This window comes from Coturnix japonica, chromosome 5 (genome assembly GCF_054131305.1).
Source record: "Coturnix japonica strain WE chromosome 5, WE-NBRP24, whole genome shotgun sequence".
Taxonomy (NCBI): Eukaryota; Metazoa; Chordata; class Aves; order Galliformes; family Phasianidae; genus Coturnix; species Coturnix japonica.
In genome coordinates, this window is record NC_140667.1 from 10,220,469 (window position 1) to 10,243,971 (window position 23,503).

At 40.9% G+C, this 23,503-nt stretch overlaps 2 protein-coding genes across 18 annotated transcripts in view; one reads left to right on the plus strand and one right to left on the minus strand.

Annotated features, from left to right (window-relative positions):
* The window catches only part of CHID1 (chitinase domain containing 1), a 262,547-nt gene extending 239,090 nt beyond the window's left edge, over positions 1-23,457 (plus strand). The window contains exon 11 of the mRNA XM_085548316.1: positions 1-23,457. This exon is cut by the window's left edge and continues 17,659 nt beyond it. The gene's annotated coding sequence lies outside the window, so the exon portion shown is untranslated.
* Positions 1-23,503, minus strand: part of TSPAN4 (tetraspanin 4) — a 380,904-nt gene that overhangs the window by 132,400 nt on the left and 225,001 nt on the right. The gene's annotated exons all lie outside the window — the stretch shown is intronic.

Sequence of the window (23,503 nt, forward strand, 5' to 3'; positions counted from 1 at the left end):
GAGGTGATGTGACATTATAAAATGCCAGTTGGCAGGTATCGAAAGGGGATGTGAACAGGATAAAAGATGACTATTGACATCATAGCCCACTCTACAATCACCACTGCAGGGCACTCAAGGCCCAGTCAGTTTTGTATGGTTATGCTACTCATGTAATTCAGGAGGTATATTCATAAGTTGGACAGGATTTCCTATACGTATTGTTTTATGTATCTGACAAAACTGTGCTAATGAATCATGCCTTGTATCCTTTACTCATCCTCTTTCCAATAATTTCCTTACTATAGAAACTAACAGCACAAAAAGCCAATACAATCACCACATCATCATCATCACAGCCACCAACCCAGCTTTCTTTCCCATCTGTTAGCTGTACAAGCTTCAGCCATCCTTATGGCTTACCCATCCCACGCTAGTGCAAGCACGCTGAGTCAGCCACTATTGTCTGTGTCAAACAGTCCTGTGCAGCACAAACCTGCTTTAATCCTAGCTGTTCATCAGTTCATGTCCTGAAGTATTTATTGTGCTAAGGCTTGCACTTTTACACAGGTTTGCATCATCGGGAGGACAGTGCCACTCATAGCTTGTCACACACTCAGCAGCTCGAGGAAAAAATTTCTTCTGGCTGAAGGAAGTTTCTCTTTCAGGATTTTAATGGCTGTGTGGCAGGTTCCTCATCACACATTTCTGCTGACAAGCTGTGCTCAGAAAGCATCACAAGACAGAGTACTGTCTCCCTACTCCATTTACTCACATTTTTAATGTAGCCATGCTGTGCTGATCACGTTTACCTTTTGCAAAAAGCTATCCAGTCCAAAATGGTACCACACTAGCCATGAGAGGAGTGAAGAGACACTAAGTGAAACTGGGTACCTCCAATCAGTGAGAGCCAATGGCAGCTCTTGCTCCTTATTCACCTATTTGAAAAGCCTGGAGAAAAGATGAATCATGTTGATGGAAACAGGGTTTGCCCAGGGAGTCCAGCTGGGAGCCACAGGAGAGGGTCTTTAGACAGGGCACCACGTGGGGCCATTTTTAAAAGGAAGAACTTAACTTTCACTATTTTGCTCTCCCAAATGCTTAAAAACAAGAATTCTATAATAGTCAGCTGCTGGCCATGCAGATTTTTTGTATTCCTGCTTCTGTTCAGGTTAATCTATTTTTCAGCCAGTCAGCCAACCCCTGTGGAAACCTCAGAATCTTTCCAGAGCCCTTTCCCTCCAACATTCCCCTCCACTCACCAGGATTATGCACAATATTTATGATCACAATTACTCTGTCCCTTAAGAGAGCAGCCATCTGTGAAAACTCCAGAACATGGATTCTACATTTCACATTAATAAGTCTCATAAATAAACCTGACTTAATTTATGATAACTGCTTTCTTACAGATACAAAACTTCCAGCCCAGATTCTTACTGGCTTTTTAAAACATTGTTTTTTGTCTCTGTTGTTTGTACGAGGGCGTGTGTTTATAGCTACAACTGCTTTGTACTGTAAAAAGAAAAAAAGGCAGAGGAAAGGTTTGATCCCCTCTTCCAAATCAGCAGTAATAACAGTTGAAAGAAATGTAAGGCAACAGCAGTGAATTCATACTTGTTGGGAAAACTACTGCTGCTATTATGTTTTGAAAGACATTAAAAAGAAGCATTAGGGGCTTCACTCTCCCTCATGCCATCATGCAGTACATGAGAATTATTTCTAATATGGTCTACCTAGTATAAAACTAGCTGCTATGACATTAACAATATTTTCTGGTTAAAGAATTGGCCTGGGGACTTAGAAAATTAAAACTAGGACTCAATATTTGACTGTTATGGATTTCCTGTGTTTTGTTGGATATAGAATTTCATCCATCACTCTAATTAGTTATCGTCTATCTAATTCCTCCCTCATCCTTACAGAGCAGCCATATAGCTGATATATATGAATTCTAAGCAAACGCTCTATTGGATTACAGTCCCTCCCCCCTGCATGAAAAGACCTCATCTACAGAAACAAAACATGGTGAAACATGCTCACTTTTTCACATTTCTGCTGATCACTGAGGTCTAACCCAGGTTAAACAGTATTGGCATTGCCTCTTGGTCCAATACGAATCCTCTTCATTTCATCACTTGCCAAGAATCTCTAACAGAAACCATTCCATTAATGTACCATTGCACTTCAGTCTTTCACATTTCCTCCTATCTGAAATAACACTACAGCACAGCACTTTATTTCATTTGTACTAGTTCGTTTAAGCCTGTGTGGATTTCCTTTTTCTTTTTCCTTTATTTTTAAGAGAACATTTCTGCTATCCAGTCACAGCTCTGGATGACCACATGGCATTATTTCTTATTTTAACAGCATCTGAACATGGAGAGGAAGTGATTTCAATGGATTAACGTTATTCAAGACTCTTATTCACATTCTCCATTAGCAACAACAAGTAGGTTTGGAAATATATACCCAGATTCTGTCCTAGTTACATATGACACTGCTAACAGAAAGCAGTGTAACAGCAACTTGGCTAGTTATAAGAAAGTCACTGACACGAAGAGGGATCCACAGATGACATGGAGCTGCACAGCACTATCTGCGTAACAACACAAACTCCCATCATGTTTGTAATAACTTATAACCCAAGCACTTGCAGCCCATCAACATTATTAATATCCACCACGCTTATCTCAAGCTTTGTTCTGTTTAGTGTTTTCATTATGGTTCCAATTCCTGGAGCCAGAGATAACAGAAGAGTCTCAGCTAACAATAAAATCAGTAGCAATCATGGTTTCAAAGAATGACTGAAAAATACAAATTTGAAGATTTAAGAATGAAGATGGGGGGAAAATAGTGCTCAGATCCATGTTTAAAATATCATAGTTTTCCAGGTAGAGACCAGAACGTTTGAATCCCCACACAAGACCTGTCTTTGTTAATCCTCATAAATTAAAGAAACTATACAGTAAGCTTTTGAGCAGCCTTACTGAAATGCAAAAATAAGGTTGCACTTGCCTTATCTCCAGGTCTCATGCATTACAAGTTGTAAGCTGTAGGCTGGAACTTGAGAAAAAGGCTATTGAAGTCCATATGAATAAAATGATTAATATTCTTTCCTCCATAGAAAATAAAAGTTTTAAAAGAAAGAAAAAAAACAACACATAGCCTGTCTCCAGAACTTGAAATAAACTGTGCTGTGCCAATCTAGTTGGGTAAAAATTACAACTGACCCACTGGATTTTATCACCTCAGACTAAGAAAAATAAAGAAAACAAAGCAGCAGGATATTTCTAAAACAAGAAGTATTTCCTCCAGCAACATCTTAGTGACTATTACCAATGCAGACAGTGATTCCAAAACTTAAATAAATGAGTTTTAATATAATAGCTTCCATATAAGCCACATAAGTTTCACCAAAGGTTTAAGGAATCAAAGATAAAAGTGTACTGACATGCAACTATTAGTTTTTTTCAGCGCTTCCTTCTCTGGACCTATCTGCAATCTCTACAGAGATGCTGAAGTAGCAAACGGAACAGCTAGGTATGCACTTACATACCTTACCAGAGGCAGTAAACATAGGAGCACCATGAGAAAACGTGAAACAAGCTGAGAGATGCAAAAATCAGGCACCGAATACAGTCTCATTCTGTAAAGACAATACCATAACTGAGAACACTTTCCTATGTTAAATTTAATAGAGGTAAACAGTCTCCCACTGACTTCCCTTCTTACAGAAAAGCTCTTCTTTCTTTTTTTGCCAGTGTTTTGCTGAAAACAAGTGTGAGTACTTCAGTGGAGGGCCAAGTACCCTAAAGACGGAATCCTGATCTCACAGCAAATGATGTAACACGCCAGCTCCCTGAAGGTAGCGGGTAAAAACTGCTACTCCTGTAAATTAAATAGCAGGGCTCCCATTCAGCTTAGGTAGATCAAATGTCATTGAGATGAAGCAGAAAATGGAAAGGCAAACAGAGGTACACTTGAAATATTCAAAGATTTAGTGAATGAGACAGCAAACTAGAAATAACCTTCTACAGTTTCTCCCTAATTAGTCAAAGCAAGAACATGAATGATACGTCAGTCATGACTGTGAGGTCAAAACTAAAAGAATAAGGTAAACAATAGGTTAGTTTTTCCTTAAAATCATTTAGGTATTTTTATTCATTTTTTCCTAGTGAAATGAATGATAAACATTTCTGAATTAATTACCTTTTCCTAAGTCTTGATTCATACTTCAGTATGTTTCTGAACATGTGTTTAAGCTCTGTTGACAGGGCAACTTATTTAAACACATGCTAAAGTACTTCCCTAAATTGAGATCTAAATCGGTGGCTTTATAAAAGCTTTCTTCAAATCAATGAGAATCTTTTTATAGACCTTACTAAGAGCTCGATCAGTCACTAAATGAAAGAATGAACCAAGAGGTGGAAAAATCCAAGTTGCTTCTCCTGGAAGAGTTAGCTTCAAAACCTCTGTAGGTAGTAATAACTTTCCTTCAGACTCTAATATTAAATGACAGCACTAATAATATGCAATATCAAGTTATTAAGCACCTAGTCCCGAGCCATCCAATTAGTGTGCTGCAATGTAATTAAAACAAAAACAACACTATCTCAAAAGTGAAATTCGCTGCAGTTGAGATGAGAAAATCCAAAGAATAAAAGTTCATTAGAACTGGATGAAATTCATATCCAGATTGGTCTAAACTCTGGGTAATTAGCTTGAAACAGCTTGGCATAATCCAAGGAGGATATGGATAATTGGGTTCAACATCCCTGAAGATCTGCTATGCTTCTTGTGACAATAAACCATTTGCGCTTTGAAGCTGCTTCCAGCTTTCTCAATCAGCCTCATCTTACAAGGGCTATTGACCTGATAATTTACTTGTCAAAACTTGTTAGTCAAGGCAGGACAAAAGCAACAAGGCATGTGGGTAATCCAGAAGATTAATTTGTCGTAATGACTTTCTGGGATTCTAACCATTGTACTGAAGATCAAACACAGCTCTGAAACAGTTTTGTCTATGCTAGAGATGACATAGTAGAAGGAAAGAAGCAAGCCAATAACAACTTTACTATTGTATCCCAGGTGGTTAGAGAAAGATAAAGCCAGGTAAGAAGCACATCCAACAAAGCACCTCATGACTTGACTTCAAACCCAGCTTCAATGCTGTCCTCTACTTAAAACATACATGCTTTAATTTTTTTGTCAGGTAAAGGCTTCTCTTAACTCACCGTCTTCTTCCACCTTTAACCACCACTGTGGCTGAGAAAGGCTATAGCTGAAGAAGAAACCGATCTCCATACTCTGAATACAGAGATTATTTTAGCCTTGAGATGCTACTGCATCACGAAATACAACACAGCAAAACTGGCACATCCTCCTCTCATTTATTTCAGCTTCTCTCATTTGAAAAAGCAGATTGCAATTCTTCCAAAAAGACAGGTATCTTTTTTTCTAAGGGTTAAGAAGGAACATCACAGTCCAATTGTACTTCATGTCATCAAGTAGCTGATCCAAAGAAATAACAACAGTAACCTGACAACTTTCCACTATGCCCAAAATGATCTTTGGGCAGCTCTACTACCCCTTGTGGCTTCTCCTGATCGATAGTTGACTGAGGTTGAGTGAAGTTCACTGTATTTCTTAAAACTGTCTGTTTTAAACTTTTAAACAAAAAAAGGAATAAAATCCTATTTGTTTTATTGTTCCTGATCTTATGTGTACACAAATCAAGAATCAAAGGTGATAGGGAAGGTTATTCTAGAGTGAAGAAGAAAACATTCTGATTCTGCTGACTTTATTTGCCCATATAAACTGAGGGCTTTCTCCTCCTCTTCTAACTACATGTGTGACTTTGTAGAAGGATGGGAAAAGAATATACTGACTGTAAAGATCCTTCAATTCTTGACTTCTTCTTCTAATTAAATGATGACAGAAGAAGAAAAAAAAAAAAAAAAAAAAAAAAAAAGAACATTTGGTAGCAATGAGTTAGGGAAGATACTGTGAATATTATGACATTTCCCCACTGCCTCACAGCCATCTTGTTACTACTGGTTTGTAGCAGGATACTTAAAATCTGACTAGACAAACAAATGAATGACCTGATGTTGAATAACCTGATGTAGCAAGACCTGCTTTCAGTTGGCCTAGATAACCACCATAGAACATTCCCGATAGAGATTATTCTATTCTTCAGCTACCGCCTATCACTTTTTGTCAGCCTGAGGCAGCTGAGAGCTCTTCTTCCTCAATCATCTTCAGACTAACAATGCAATTAGCTCAGTCATGAATACAGCTGTCTCTGCGTAGGTGAAGGCCCTAAGGTTGCCTCCATTCTTTAAATGGGATTCTGCTGTAAGCATTCAATGACCCATATTCACTTAGACCCAGAACTGGACAGACTGTGAAATCCTGTGGTACTGGACAAAACAAAAACTTTCTTAAAAATTGGATGGACAAATTCAAACATCAAAAATTCAAAGATCTCATAGGCAGAATGAAGTCCAGTGTTTGATAAAGTTCTCTACACAGTGCATGAATTATGACTCTAAGCTTCAACCTTCTTACATACACTTTATCTGACAAAGCAAAAACTATAGGAACCTGAATCTTGTATGTGTACAAAACAGCCCTCAGGCTGAATACTGCAAATGTGAATGCAGAGACCATAAAACATAAGTGGCAAATTCTGCTAGTTCCTTCCACATTCATCCTGAACAACATTAACTACAGAATGTGAGAGGGAGAGTTTATGTGAAACAAAGCAGTACCGTATCTTCTTTTTTTTATTAAAAAGTATTTATGCTTTTAGTAGAGTTAAGCCTCCAAGATGTTTCCCCGGTGCAAGAAAATTCATCATAGCTTAGCATAAATGAAAGTGCTACTGTGACATTTTTAACGTAGCAGTAACCACCTCTTGGGAGTTTTGAAGACCAAGGAGTATTCTCAGATCTAGACTGCACTAAAATGTACGTAATGAGCTGGGAGTTATTTTAAGTTGCAAGATCTATAGAAGGTAGGTCACTGCGCTCCTGAGTAAAAAATGATCTGCAATTATTTTTGCTTCTTTGTGGAAAGGCAAGACCCAGTGCCCTCAAGTCAAAGTCAGAAACAAAGCCTCCACTCAGAACTAATTCCTACAAGTAGGCAGCGAGATACACATCTTGGATTTGTTTATTCTTCTGACTACCGCTGTCATTTTGAACTTTCCTGTTGAACTGACTGCGGAAGCTTTTAAATTCACCCCAAGTGACTTCTCAGCCACTGCAGAATCGTTCAGAACACTTTAACTTCTACTCATTCAGACCTGTGTTACAGTGACAGCACAGCAAAGCCAGCTTCCACAGATGGAGATTTTTCCCTTAATAATTTGTCCTTTCTAAAGCTCATCCATCTACCAATGAACATTTCCTTTCCTTCCTCTCTAGTTTTACCCTTCATTTGTCATACTTTTCCTCCAGTACATTCTGCCAGATTATTAAACCATGCAGCTCATAATTATGCTCCTATGACTTCATGTATGCTATCTGAATCCCCGGTGCTATCAAAAGGCTCAGAATCAGATTTGACAGATAAATGTGAGATATCTGAAAGGCAGTTAAAGGAGAAGTTGCCTTTACAGTACACAACTCAGCAAAACCAGCCAGACCTCCCTCCTGTGTTTCTATTGCTATATCAACACTGTAGACATGCAGAGTCTGATACATCCTATTTACCACTTTTCAAATTCCTTGTGTCTTTCAAATAGAATAGGAAATTATTTTTTATCTGATATACTGACTTGAGTTCTTCCATGACAAGTTTTGTTCTCATTCCTCTTCATCTTTCCAGCTTTGTTGCTATTCATGGGACTGCAAAGCTCCTGTCTGCCTTATCTCTTCTGCTTGATAAGTACTGGAGCTACCAAATTGCAGTCTTCCAGATACACTTATAATTTATTAAGAAAATAGGAAAACTGTATGGAAGACAACAGATGTTAAGTCATACCAAACGTCCATATATCAGCACTAGCCTACCTTTCTTTCAACAATTTCTAATGTGACTGACTGAGAACAATGTAGGAAGTTGTCTTGCCTGAAGTGCTCAGCCAAATGTTCCCGTATAATGCTGATATATTATAACATTTACCTCTTTGCTCTTTCTTTATTTTTGTCCTAGTTGTTTTCTCCAATGCCATCCAAAATGCAATACAGAATTAAAAGACCAAATAGGAAGATGGGATTTTTACCATCATTACCTCACTGAAATAAGCTAAGCAATAGTAGCTTAACCAAGCTGAGAATATGGCACTATTTATTTTTGTTAAAGACACACTTTTTCTTACAGTACATTAGTAGTCTAACCAACTGACAATTACACATTTTGCTTCAGCTGAAATTGCTGGTCACAAGCACCATTAAATACTTCAGCACCACTGTACTATGGCAAGGCAAAGGGTTTTGTTAACTCTATCCTTGGACTCGACAGTCTCATGGAAGTTTCAGGAAGCACTAAAAATTCCAGAAAACTTCTAGACAGTGAATGATACCAACTGCAGTTGATCGTGGCCAGAAATTGCTGTGTACCAGCTAGCAATTCCCAGAAGAAACTCAACTCTGTGGTGTGGAAATGAAATGCATAGGTAAAAATAAATTAATTAATAAATAAAATTATAAGATTTAATTAAAAGAAAATAGGCAGTTGATGGAATGAGGCAGAAGCAGGGGATGCTGTCAGATGAACCGAGGGAGTAAACCCAGGTTCACTGTTGCATATTTTTAGCTGAGTGCTTTTTAATAATGTCTCACATTCAGAGACAGCAACAACATTGGCTTACATCAAATAAACTGGGGGAAAACACCAAGAGGGAAACACGTGCTTTGGTCCCATTACAGGACAGAGTCAATGACCAGCCTCAGCAGATCTCTGCTACTGGAATGAGATGAGCAGTGGCTCCAGTGATGCTGCTCTACTTCATAGATAAACTCCTCATTCACAATAGGAACACATCACTGTTTGTGCTTGACACCCCCCAATACATGCTGTGCCCTTGAAGTGGGTTGCTGCTCAATCTCTTAGTCCCCAGCCTGCACAGCTACTCTACAAGAACAGAATTTGCTATTTCTTGTTAATGGCTCTCCCTTGGACCATGTTCAAATTCACAGGAAGCCTCTGAGAAGAATCTCATCCTTAGGTACACATCCACAGAAGCATACAGTTCTTATCTCAGGCTATGCAGTGAGAACTGGTCACAGCTATAGCTTTTTCTTTTCCTTCCAAAAAAATGGTTCCACACTGCAAAGAGAACAGCAGAACACCAGCAACACAACTGCCTTCCCAAATATGAGGTGTAAAGTGCCTCAAGCATCCTTTTCGGTAGCAAATGTTCGAAGGGAGAGTTATTTTCCCTAGGGACAGTGTTATTGCCACTGTGTAAAAGGTAGAAAAACATTCCCATACATCCAGCCAAAGATTCAGCATCAAATTCAAATGACACGCACTATAAAGCAGGAAAAGCCACACACAGTAGCGGGTATCTAAAATGTGGTTTGGGATGCCTCTGAAGCATTAAGAAACTTTTCCTAAATGACACTGTATTTCTACTTTTCCTTTTCCAGAAAGCAGAGACTTAGCCTATTAGACTCTGTATCACTGTAGCTTTCCACAAGTACAAGATGTCTTGCACTTAGCAAAATCGAGTAACACCTCCTTCTGAAACCACTCAAACCCTGTTCTGTGCCATTCTAACACAACCTTATGCTTCTGAAACTGAAATAACATTACTGTCTAACCCTTGCCATTTTTGGATATCCAGGCATATCCCAAGAACTTTCTCTGCCTTAGTGACTACATAAATGAAAAAATACTCCCTTGGGATTTTCCCCTCACCTAATACAACAGCACAAGTAAAGGCCAAGTCCTCTGGTTCAGAGTCCTGCTAGTCCTTCAGCAGTCTACAAAGATGCAGAGTTTACCTGCGATCCTGAATATGGCACTTGAAGGCCTATAGACATGCAATAGTTAACCATTTAGAAGCACTAACTCATGATAAAAGCAATGGGCCTCAGCAGAATCACTTAGACCAGAATGATGTCAAGGTCCTGAAGGAATAGAGATGGTGTAAGTACAGTTCTTAAGATCACGTCTCTTTAATATACATTTTATTTGATATTGTAGCTATGAAATGGAAGAGTTTTTAGCTCCTTATTCCCAATGAATAGCTACTTAGACTTAGAATAGAGACTATTATGGCTAATGCAACCCAGTCTGTGAATGCAACATGACTACATTGCCTAACATTATTTCTTGTGAGCTTAGAGCTAACACAAGGTAGATTTCACAGTGTACTTTCTTAATAAAAAAGGTCTGTAGAGCACAAGAAATCATTTTTCAGATCCACCCATGTTTCTCCCCTAGTTCTCCACATTAGACGTCAGTAGATGGTCCCACCTTGGGTTCCTTCTGCTTTCTCAAATTCCTGGCAGATGGAGGCTTTTACTCCATTTTCAGTTGCAGTTACCAGGCTCACACAGCATACCAACTGCTGAGCAGTACCTACAGTGTGAAATGAACTATTGGTTCAGGTCACATTTCTAGCTGACAAGTCTCTACATCCAAAAAATGAAAGTGATTTGCCTTTGTGAAGCTGAGAACATATTCAGCAAAAGCACTAAAGACCAGAGGTTTGCAGGCAATAGGCTAACAAACGACTTTTCCTAAACCCCTCTATTTTCTCACTGTCCCTTGAATTGTTCCCAAAAATACTGAAGGGAAATGAGATTCCTTGGAGACCTCTGAAAGAGTAAAGTTTTTAGGAATGAAAAGCACTGACTGTAGTCCAGCCACAAGCTTGTAGGTAGTACAGGCAAAGGAAACTGATATTGACTGACTCACTGAAGGTCATCCATATGCCTGCAGTTTGCTTCCCTCCACCTCAGGCTTGTAAAAACTCTGCAGGTAGTTCCTATGCAATGCATAACAAAATTCAGGTTGGCACTTTGCTCTTGAAAAAGAGCTATGTGCTCCTGTGCTGCAGAAACAGTGCAGTCCATACCTCATCAGGCCTCTCAGAGATGTCAAGAAAAAATTATGTAAAAGCAGCTGCTCTAGGAGGAAATCAAGCAACTTATAGCTGATTTATCTCTGCCACACACCACTTATCTGGAAAGCATGTTTTCCCTTTCTTAGAGATTGAACAGGTCAGGAATATTGAAAGGCTATAAAAAAAATTAAATTAAATAAAGCTAAAGCCATGAGCCTTCAGATCCAGCCAAAATACCCACCAGCATTTAAAGCAGCAAGAAACTACTGGAGATCCGTGATCAGGCACCACATACTTCCATGTAACCTACCAATCTCCCTGGGGGCCCTGTTTCAGCTGCTGTGGGGATGGACGCGTCCCCAGTTCCAGCCCTGTCTTAACAGTCAGCTGTGTCTCTGCCCCCCGGCTATGTCACTGCATGTGGCCAATGGGCCCCCTCCTCTAAGGGAGCAGCCAGGCCTTCCTGCATCCTAAAACTCACAACACAGGTGTTGTCTCATGAATCCATCTATTATAGGCACAGTCTCGCCTAAGCTGTGTACTAAAAGAGAACCAGATAAGACAGATGCTCAGGAGGCACTGAGAAAGAAAATCCATAGTATGCTTCAGATGTGGTTTTTGCACAAGTGCTATGAAGCCTCTGTGCTGTGACTCTCCTGTAGCACTCCCTCCTCTCCGGTCTGCAGGGAGCTGGAAAGGAGGCACTCGGCTACAAGGAGCTAAGACAGCCTCCTGCTAGAGGAGAGAAAATCACTCACACCTTGGAGACAATGGAGCCTCATTAGAGAACCCCTGTTGTTCCTAAGACTTTGCTGAACTTTAGAAAATGTTCCTTTTGTGAAGAGCAGAAGCTTAGCGGCTGACAAGAGGCTCCAACTGTGCGGGTCTCTGTTATAATAACTGCACGAGTTGGGACTCATTAGTAAGATGTATAAAAATACAACCATGGAGAGGCTAACAGTCTTCCCCCTTTCAGAAAGTGCTCTTCCAGTGCACAGCTACAAGCTGCACATTTTGCATAGCCAAGGAAACTGCAGAGCAGCTCTTCAAGACTCTAATCAATAGTGCTTCAAAGGAGGGAAGGTCAGTGTAAAGCCTGGACACAGGACCTTGAGATTTCTGAGATCATGCCCTGCCAGGAATGCAGCAGAACCTATAGTCATAAGAGAACTCATGCCACAGCCACAATGAATGAAGGGAATTGTAGTACATTTTCATCCTCTCCCAGGAAATGTGTGCTCTTCATTTGCTGTAAGTATGTACCTTATGCTCCCTGTAAGAAATGATGACAGACCCTCGGCTGGTCAGCACAAGAAGATCCTGCTTTGATTATTCATGTAGTCAAACTGGGGCTTTCCGAGTTGGGACGGATCCACACATTTAAGGTACTTCTCTCCATCAGAGCTTACTACCCGATTTTATAAACTCCAGTGCCATCTGTTCTACTGTTTGTGGAGCAAAGAGCACACTTTGATTGCAGTAACTCACATGCCTGACCTCATTCACAGGACTTCTTTCCACCCTTGGACCTGCTGCTTCCCAAGAAGAACACTGCTCCTCATAGACCACACCACCAAAAGGTGACCAAGAAAAAAGGGCATGTATAGAATTTATCTCTGAATCACTTCAGGTATTTCCTTCATCTCCCAGTGGTAACAGACTCTGCATTCACTAATATTGGCTTGTAAATCAGCAAAAGAAAAGCCTAATGCAAGCCAGAAGGTTCCTTTAGAACTACAATTCTTTCTCTGCTGCATTCTGCACTAGGGGCTGTGCTTACTGTGAAAATCACCATTAAATGGATGCAATGGAAATACCCTTAAACAGAATGATACCCATAGAAAAATATATTTAAAAATTAAAACACGCAACCTCAGGATCTTCTTAAAACAGAGAAGATTTTAAGTATGCTCCGGGAAGGCCTGTGATTTCTTTAACACTTTATATTTGAGTCACTTGTTTGACAAAGCCCATAGCAGGGGAAGTGCACACAACTGTCCTTAAATGCAGGTTAATTTCCCAATTAACTCATCTGCAATGCTATCATCACAATTGAAAGCTTCTTTCCATCACAAAGCAGCTTTTGAACGCAGGCAACAAAATAACAAGGGTTTAATTTCGCTGAAGATCCAACACTTCCTAACAACCAAAAGACATGCTGTGAGCAGCAGACACCAGGCAGAACCATCGTGCAGATCAAGCACCCAAACCAGAGGCTGATTTCTACTTCGGTCTTTCCCCTCTAGTAAGTTTGTTCTGTGATTCCAGCTTAACTCAGCCAGGATCTTTCCTTGAGGTAGCACTTAAGACTACAGAGGAACAAGCATCATCCTAATGCTGCGACCTGGACCTGAAAACTCCTTACAGAAAATAATTCCAAATCCCCACAACAGGGCACAGTCAGAGCCCCAAAGGGACTAACTATCTATTAAATGATGAGAGTACATCTCAGCTTGATGGAACATGTGTTTCTTTAATCCTCTGAAGGAGATTTATGTTCATAACTACTTAAATTCATGAGTGTCAAGAGAATAGTGTCTACGTATACAAGGAACACAACAAGCATGTAAGAGCTTTCACTACCAGCTTCTATCTTAGCACAGCAGAGCACTAAGCCACAACCTCAACAAATCTTACAAGTTTCTTTCTTAAATAGAACAACTCCCTTTCCTCATACCTTCTGAAAAAGAAAACTACAGGAAAAATATGTAAATGAAAATCCATTTAGTCTATACTTATTCTGTTTATGAGAACAAAAACCCAACTGCAACCAATTGCATCAAATGCTTCTTAAGAGGGGGCTCAGATGGTACAAGATGCATGGATCCTTCGTGCAGATCTCCAAAGGCTGATGAACGAGTTGCCAACCAGCTTCAGAGTTCAAAGTCTGGGGATAATGTGGTGGGTAAAAATAAAACCAACAGCTCCTCTCTGTACCCACTGTGCAGCATCTTACCCTAATTTGCACTTGCAGTGTTGAGTCGGCTCGATCCATGGTAGGATTCACAGCCCTATGCTACGTTTTCAGTAACAGCTTGCTAAATCAGTAGAAAGAGGCACAAAACTTCTGTTACCAGAGATGCACTAAATGAGTGCTTATTATTTGTTTCAGGCAGCTTGGGATCCCAGGTCACTGCCAACAGGATAGAGCTTCCTCCCTCTTTACTGATGGAGCAGAAGGGTCACACCAAGTGCAGACCCAGCTGATGTTACAGCTTTCCATGGCTGCACAAGGACCTGAAACAAAATCCTTAATTTGAGATAGTCTCCACTTCCTGAGGCTTAAAATCTGGACTGAAATAGAGATTTTACATTTCAGCTCTGTCCCTAATGAGCAAGGCAGAAGCAAAGCCTCAGCATGCCTGATCAGAGTGTGGAAGGAGTGAAAAAAGAGCGGTGTAGTCTCCTGCTCTGTTTACTATAACTGCTGGGCATGGGCACTCATGAGAGTGCATAGGTGCTGACATACCAGCCTCTATGAGAGGATGAGGAGAACACAGATGGTGCTGTATGTTTATGCACCGCTCTGCCCTAATGAGATAGATCTCTTGCCCTTACCCCTTCTTACATGAGCTGACGCTGAACCCTCCAGGCACTGGAGCAATCAGTTTATACAGAAGGGAGAGCAGAAAGCCAGCATTAATTCACTTATTAGTCAGTTTACAACTTAGTCATGGGCTTTTTTCCTCTTGACAGTTCAGAAATCTCATTCTGAGATTGGAAAAATCGTGCTATTTTTCTACTGTCTCTAATAGCAGGCTCAGGTAATAAAGACTGAGAATTGCATATTCAGAACTGTGCCAATGAGTTAAAGCAGCAGATGCTCAAGGCAGAAAAAACTGCAGGCCGCTCTTCCATAGTTTTACAAGGTCTTCAGGGAGAGGAAGCATAAAGACTTGTATTTGTCAAAATAATCAAATGTCTCAAAAATACACTGGGGAACCATTCTACAATAAGGATGGAGTTATTTTCACTTAGTCACTTCCCTGACCGAAACCACACTTCAAAATATACATTCTCTGGCTTTAACTACATTTGAAATACAGCTTGTAACTCATCAGAGATAGCAACAACGAAAAGAAACTGCACCGATATCTGAACGTTGGACTGGACAGAAAGTCAATAAAACACAAATATCAACACAGCTCCGCAATAACAGGAAACCATGGCAGATGGAAAAACACTGAAAACTTCGACAGTGATTAGAAGCAGAGTGGAGACAAAGGCCAGGCAGAGGCCAGTGTGGACCCAGCACCTCTATGGCTGTTCTGAACCCATGCCTCTGGCAACATCACAGAAACTTCAAAGCTAAGTTCTCATCACTTGCAAACCTTCCTCCTGGATTTTGTTATGGATAAATAGATGCCTTTTCCATTTTCTCATTTGTGTAAGCATTTTTCTCTATGGGAGCAAATGTAAGTGCTCTGCTAAGCTGGAGGGCAAACAAAGCGGCCGTACCCATGCAGGAGATGGAGAGGTGATTGGCAAAGCTGCAAATACACCATGCTGACAGCCCTCAGCACAGCCCCACAGCTCTCCTGCTGTTCCTGGTTCTTCAGAGCACTGTGAGTCATTTCAGCCTGCCAACTGACCTAAGGAAACGCATAAAAATGATGCAAGAAGTGCCAGGCCAAGCACTCCTCAGAGCCACTGGGATCGCTGATGGTGCTTCGATTCCTAGCATCAGAGGTTCAGCTGCTCTTTTTGTTACTTTGCCCACATCCAACAGAAAACATGAAACAAGCACTTGACTTTTCACTGAACTCAAATCTTTACTAAAACTGCTCCCCGCTTGATACTCGGGCCTTGCAGAGCTCAGTTCTCAGTGAACAAATCCTCTTTCTGATTTTTCTTGCCTGTTTTGCATTTTTCTGAGCAGAAGTTCTCTTCCTGAGTGCTTGCACTGCACCTTCCCCATCAGTGCCTGCATCTGGCTGAGGCACCTCAATGATGCAGCAGTGCACTGAAGTCCGAACCCTAACCCAAACCACTCCATGAACAGAGCCAGCTCCAAGCTCAAGCACACATCGTGCATAACCTCACAAAAAGAACCTAACCCCAAGATGAAATGTCTAAGAATAGCGGAAACACTTTCTGCAGCCCTGCCCTTCTGAAAAGGAACAGTTTGAAAGAACTGGAGACTTCAAGCAAGACTGCAGTCCAAGGATCTGTCCTTGAGCTGATGCTATGGACAGGCAGACCTTCCACAGACATTTTGGCTGCTGGGTGCTGAGCTAAGAAAGCTTGGTTAGCCTGAGAGCAGATCGGGCTGAACAGAGCAAGGAATTCACCCAAGAAGAGCTCAGGTAACTCTCCATCTCCCCTTCCTGCCCCTTCTTCTTCATGTATCCATAAAAGCATGAGGACAAAACAAATTTGTGCCTCACCTATTTTAAAGAAGTCACTTTTCTATTGCCAAAGATATTCCCATCATCATCGAACACCTACATAACACAGCCAGCAATAGCCCCTTTGCATTGAAGTCTTCAATCTGATTGTATAAATATGTATAGTGTGAAACAGAAAACACTCTGACAGGTACATAGGATGCCTGACAGGATAACCACTCCTCTTCCTACATGCGTTAAGCCATCGGGTAAATAACTACTCAAGCTTGTGGGCTTTTTTTTCTTTCTAAATACCTTCTATTTACTTGATTGTCCGTAATGACTCCTCTCTAAAATTGTTAAGCTCTATCTTGTAGAACCGTATTTAGATGGGATTACTCTTATGCTCCTATCAAGAATGAGATGGCATCACTCATCTAATACCTTCACTTGGCATAAAGTACTCTCTTTTACTCAAGAAATGGCTAAATTCCAATCCTCATGCCTACAGTAAATAATACCTTAATCTACAAGCTAGTCTGTATTTCTGGGGTCAGGCACAGAGCAAGGTGCTATACTTCACTATTTATGCCCTGAAATTTGGCATTTTACAGTCTGAAGTGCAAAGAGGGATTTGAAATCATCCATTTATTTGGGCCTGAACATAGATGGTTTTACAGAGCCTGTTTCTCAGGAGGCAAGAGCCCAATATTTCAGTCTGAAATGGCTGTACCAGCTCAGAACTTCCACTCAGAACAGCAGCAAATCCCTCCATGGGAGTAGCTGAAGCAGAGGACAAGGGCAGTATTCAGCAGTACTACTCCAGGAACTTGCTCCAGACTGCAATGCACAGGCACTGTCTGATCCTTAAATACCGCGGTCATATTTCACAGCACTTAATAGGCTTTTCTTCCTGATTTTCACCGTTTCAAACACACACTGCCAGCAGTATGGCCCACGGTAACAAAAACTACAGGTTTTGCCACATATTCCTTAAGTAAATACAGCATCACAATCTGTTTAGATAGGGAAATTTTAAATTAGGCCAGCATTTCACCTGTTCTTACAACTTATCTCTGACAGTGGCAGATGCTTCAGAGCGGGGAAGTCAGTTCCAGAGTGCACAGTGAAACAATAATTTGCACTTAGAAAACTCCTTCCAAACCCATATGTGCTTTAACTCTTAACACACAAAGATTTCTCTGTTGTGCACAGTCCAGGAATTAAGAGACTAAAGAAGCTACATATCCTCAATGCCAAAGTCTCTTGAGGAGAGGAAAGAGGAGGAACACAGAGTCACATATTTTGCATTCAGATATGGTTCTTCTATCTTCACTGATACCTTATGATAACAAGCCCAAGTAGGTTAATTCCGAGGTATTTTCCTTTATCAGTGTCAAAGTAATCTCTCACCTTTGCTAGATGTCATCTGTTGTTAAATTTTTGTGAAATGGAAAACTGAAGTACTTGAAATTGCATTCATCATTCTTTTCCATGCTTACTATATATCCTCTGATCCTCTTGTACCAAAATGCCATTTGACCTCAGCAATCTGCATGTTTCCATCAATAAACGTCTTTTTAAACTAGATGGATCAAAAATACCAGCTGAATGGGACCAACAATTCAAACTGCAGCTTCCCTACAGCCAAGCGGCCAGGGACAGCTTTCAAGTAAGATAAACCTCAGGCTCACAATCACTACTGACTTCAGTAGCTCAATTACAAATGCTGTTAATAGACTTGAAATTTTGAGTGCCTTCCAGGAACTCCAGCAACTTCAATGCAGCAGTGAAATTCACAGACCGTCTTGCCTCTCATGTACACTCTGGCTTTGATCGTATTTTTTCTGACTTTTCATTGCCTACAAATACCATTTGCTCTTGGGTGCTGGAAGCTCTAACAGAGAGAGCCCAATCACTGCATCTTTGTGGAGAGGACTGAAGATGTGTGAATGCAAATATTATGCAAAATTCACAAGGAACAGAAAAGCAGCAACAAAAATGGGAGTTATTTAAAATTAATAGCGAGTGAGACATATTGTGAGACTTGCAATTTAAAAAGCAATAGCTTGTTAAGTTTCCTTTAATACCAGCTTAGTTCATTACTCATTACTGAGTGACAGGAAAAATAAAGCAAAAGGAATTGCTAATGATGCCAGAAGTCTGTATTATGTATTTTGCAGTTCCTAATCTTTTAAAACTAAACTGGAAAAAAAAAAGGGGGGGGGGGGGGGGGGGGAAGAAAAGAAAAAAACCCAATCATCTGTTCCCAATCCTCTGATTTCATACCAAATTGCCAGCAAACAAATCCACTTAAGGGAAGATCTTTAGTCCTTTTAAAGCAGTGGTTTAATTAGATTCCACCAATGAGTCTCTGAAACAGCAACATAATTTCTTGTCCCACAGCAGGCAGATGAGGCCCACGCCCCTCACATGAAAACTGTCTTTCCCTGTCTGCAGCTCCTGCCAAACACACACACCTAGGGAAACACTTGGCACACCACGGGAGCACCAAAATCTCTACTTTACATGGAGAGAATTTACTGCATGCGTTTCACTGAAAAGAACAGGACTGAACTCTTGACAAGCAAATCCACTTGGCTTGCCCCATGCATATCTTCAAAGCATCACTACCTGTTCCATGCATGCAAGCAACTCTTCACTCACAGTGTGCTTTAGTGTACAGCCAGGTATAGCTCTCAGAGCAACCGTGTCTTCCCCATGCTTTCCAAATTGCTAACAACCTATTCACTCTATGCTGATTACAAAGTCTTTACAAATACCATTTTGTAAGTAAAATTGTCAGAATGGATAAAAATGTCATCCCACTGGAATCATCAAAACGCGCATCTCCACCACATCAGCCTACCCCTGGACCGCAATGCTTGGTATTAAAATGCAATCTATCCTGCTTAAAATGCGAATGTAAGATCTTCAAGAGTTGGCAAAGATCCCCAGGTACACACTTACGTGTGACTGTGCATCCACTGAAGCATTTGAAAGAAGATCCTTGAAATCAGTGGTACAACACTAGGCCTCAAATAACTTTCCCGACATTCCAGTACAAGAAATCTGAATCCTTCCCTCCTGCTGGCAGAGAGATCGCGCTCCATAACCAGCCCAATAGCTCTGGGTTCTGTGGAACTGTGGAAGCAGACAGTGAGGTTTACAGACTCGTAGGATCAAAACTGTAATGTCCCTATTCAAGACGTGATAGCAAGTAAGAAGCATCAATTAAATGAAGTGAAAAATTCTTTGAAGTATTAACTGCACTTCAGAAGGGCCACATACAAGAAGGAGAATACAGTGGTTGACCCCACCTTTACATGAGGGGAAAAAAAAGAAAAGCAAAACATCTCCTGCAAGTCTGTATAAGGTTTGTAAATGCTACTATAAATGAGGTGGCAATGAGAAAACACAGTTGGGACAGCTGGCTTGGAAATGGTACCCAAAGTGAAAAGGAAGAAAAGACATGAGAGAAGTGAGATAAAAAGCAGAGAAAAACAAACAAAAATCATCTGTAAATGCTTACCCCTTCTTATTCAGTAGATACAGGGGCTTGGAGAAGGGCTCTGCTTTAAAGCTTATCAGGTCATCCTCCCTCCAATGGTTTTACTGGCTTCTGATGAGGCTCCTGATCTCACTCCTAACAATCATGACCATCGCAGTTCTTCAGGACTCACCAAGAATAAAATCTCACCATGTTATGCAAACAAATATTTCCAAAAAAGATTTTTACACAATTATAAAATGGGAAAATATTCTGATAATGTCCCACACAGTATCTGTTGTATCACCACCTGAAATACAGGCCTGACCAAAGGCAGAGGAACACATTTGTGCTTGGGATCATAATGCTGTGGGTAGAGCTGCCCAGGGAGTTGTACAGGGCACGAAATAAAATGCAGTTATGACAGTTGCTCCACTTTAGGTAAAGGACAAGGCCCTCAGCAGTTAACTCAGCCATAAAGACTTTGAAAAGCCTATGCAACCTGGCATCACAATCCCAACAGCTTGCAGACACTGCAAGGTAATACAAAGCAGATTCTTCAGTAATACCAAGGAGGAAAGGCCTTTCAAGATACTAGAAAATACTTACATGCCAATCTCTCTAACCAGCAAGAACAAATTTAAAGCTAAGATAGTGCTGATGAGATTTTAGAGAAATTCTTGATATGTCATGAATACGTTACTATGAATAAAAGATGGCTTTTGGTATTCGTATTTTCAGATAAGTTACTGCCTCACAGCACAGCAACCTCTTGCGGAGACCTCACAGGAAATTATGTTGCATCTTGGGGGAAACAAAAAAAAAGGGTGATGAAATTACAGTATTGTCACTGTGGAACAACCCCCCCAACCAGATCTAATCTGAGAAGTGGAATGAGAGTGTGCAGAGTATAGAAAAAGTTAGAGATTAGATTGGTCCTTGAATCAAGAAAAAGTCCAGCAGATGAGAACGGAGAATAAAATCAATTCACACTGCACAGAACAAAAAATAGTTTGCTGGAGACCACAAGATCTGGAGTGTCTAATATACACTCATACTGCTGCTTCTTTTGCACAACTGAACAGGCTAGGAAGGGAAGGAAGAAAGGAAAGATGGAAACAAAAAGCTAGACTGTAGCACAGAATACAACTAATTTTTACCCAACGTCCTCATTGCAAGTGTTGTAAAACACTTTGCTACTAGAGAGTCGATCACAACCTAAGGGAACAATAAAAAGATTTGCAGCACGGTAAATGGAGAGGTAAGAGCTTAGGAAGGAGAGTGAAAGAGAATCAGGAAAAGAAAATCCAACGCTGTTGAACATGACAAGGTCAGTTTGGAGGAACAAGGCGATACTGTTGCGCGAGCTAAAAAAAGTAGCATTACAGCAGCTGACAGCACCTGGAGCACTTATTTCAGTGAGCAAACCCAGGTTCAATTTTACAGGTCAGAAAGGACAGGACAAGCACTCAGAACCAGAACTTGCGTGCAAAGCCAGGAACTGGTAGGCCTGCTCTGTCCAAGGTTCACCTCCAGCACACATGGGATGTAACATAGAGCCAGCAGTGTTAAGAAAGAGCATCTAGAATTCAATTTGAGTTGTTTAGCTGCCATGCCTACTTGATAGCAAAAAAAACAAAAACCAAACCAAACAAACAAACACACCTAATTTCACTTTAACATCCTTTTCCAAACCCCTTCTTTTCTAGGTGTATGGACATAACCTACTTTTCCATACCACGCGACTTGTTCTTCTCATCAGCATTCCCTACTGCCTCCTCCTGATGAGGGCTGCCATGCGGCCACACCAATTGTTTGCAGGCAGCTTTCCAGTTGTCAGAACAAAGCAATTGCTTATTAGATGGACAGGGAGACACTGAAAACACATGGGCAGCAGAATTTATCAGAGCAGTGAAGAGCTTTGCAAAACGAGAGGCAAGATGGTACAAGAGGAGGAACTCTGCCAGGCCTGAAGGATGCCAGTGCCCAGGTTAGGCAAGTGCAATCATCAGTTCTGTGCAATGGCTGGATTCACAGATAAATCTTCTTTAAGCTTTATCTTTAACTTGCATATGAACTTGGTCTCCATGATGAGCAGGGAGCAATAAAGACCAAGCAGCTGCTGGATCACGCATCTCTTGATGCTTTTACCTTTGTCTAGCCCATTTTGGGTTAAGTCAGTGGTATTGCCAAGCACCAGAGCTTAGAAAATGACTTCTGCAGAGGAAACACAGAGCAGGATCAATCACCTAGCACTCCTGTCAGCACTTAAGGTCTGTATAGAGTTTAATGAATATAATGAGGCAGAGTCTAGGGAGCTGAGCAGCTCCACACCTGCCAGGTCCATCCAAAACTACAGTGCAGGCAGTTTTTCTTTCACAAATCCACAAATAGTTTCCAACTGGCAGGAAGATACCAGACATTCAGTGGTTAAGTATAGGTGTTCAGTGGTTAATCAACTATTTGAAGAGCATCACACTCTTGCAATTTAACAATCTGTCACCTTTATAGAAGATTTCCTGCCATGGAAGCTAGGTCAGCTTCCTGGGGACAGGTTGTGGTTGTAGTCACATCCTCGTAGCCTACAATACCTTTGATTCTACCAGCACCCAGACGAGTAGCAGTACTTATTAATACAGCTTTAAGAATAAGAAGGAAAAGAAGGGAATGGTTAACTACACAAATGGTCAAATAAATAATGTTTGGGATATCAGGGAAATATCCCCTATAAGATGCTTTGCATATCCTTAAGCTGCCACTCCTCTGCCTTCCTGTACAATATCCTACCAAGAAGAATAAATTCATTCTGATAACTTGCTGAAAATAGAAGACATCAATAAAAGTCACTTCCAACCTCTTTAACAACTTCATAATGCAAAAAGGGTGCTGCTCCTTTTCCAGCTCTTGCAATCAGTGATCTCCCAGATAAACCCTGAAGACACAGGTGGTGTGCTCCTGCGAGGCATCGAGGTGAGCCTCACCATTCCACTCACACTGTGCACCAGAGCCTCTACGAGTATCTCAGCAGACTACTGTGGCCTTCGTGACCACTACAGCCATGCATATGGCCAGCAATTGGGCTCCTCACGCTCCTCATCTGCATCTGAGCAGTTTTGTCTATTTTTACAATAACAGGGATATTTTTCCTGCTGATTTCTTACCATAAGAATGGAACAGGTTTCATTAAAATCAAAGGTATTACTTAGCTCTGTAATCACTACTGGATATTAAGAAAAGAGAGAAAGGCAGCCGGTTTGTGTATCTAAAATCATTAAGCACCTAAAGCTGCATGCAGACACGGAGATATCTGCTTTATATTTTGGTTTCTCAATACCTTTAAAAACCTGGCTTTCTTCCCTTGGGCACCCAGCAGAAAACCGGCCTCAGTCTCCGCTTTTTGTAATCTCATTTGCAGCAGCCATCTGACATCCTGATGCCCAGCAGTGATATTAATCATTGAAACACTCTTCTCTACCCTCAGCACCTCATAACCCGAGAATTCGTTATGTAAAAAGACTGGAACTCAGAGAGCAGTTGACAAAACGCAGTTCTTAGAGCCACAGGAACACCAGCCTGAAATGCTGCTACAACCTTTTCCCCTTCCTGCCCTAGGGAAAAAAAAGGAAAAAAAAGAATGGAAGAGGATAAAAAGTACAATGCTGCTGGGGGAAAAAAGTCTAT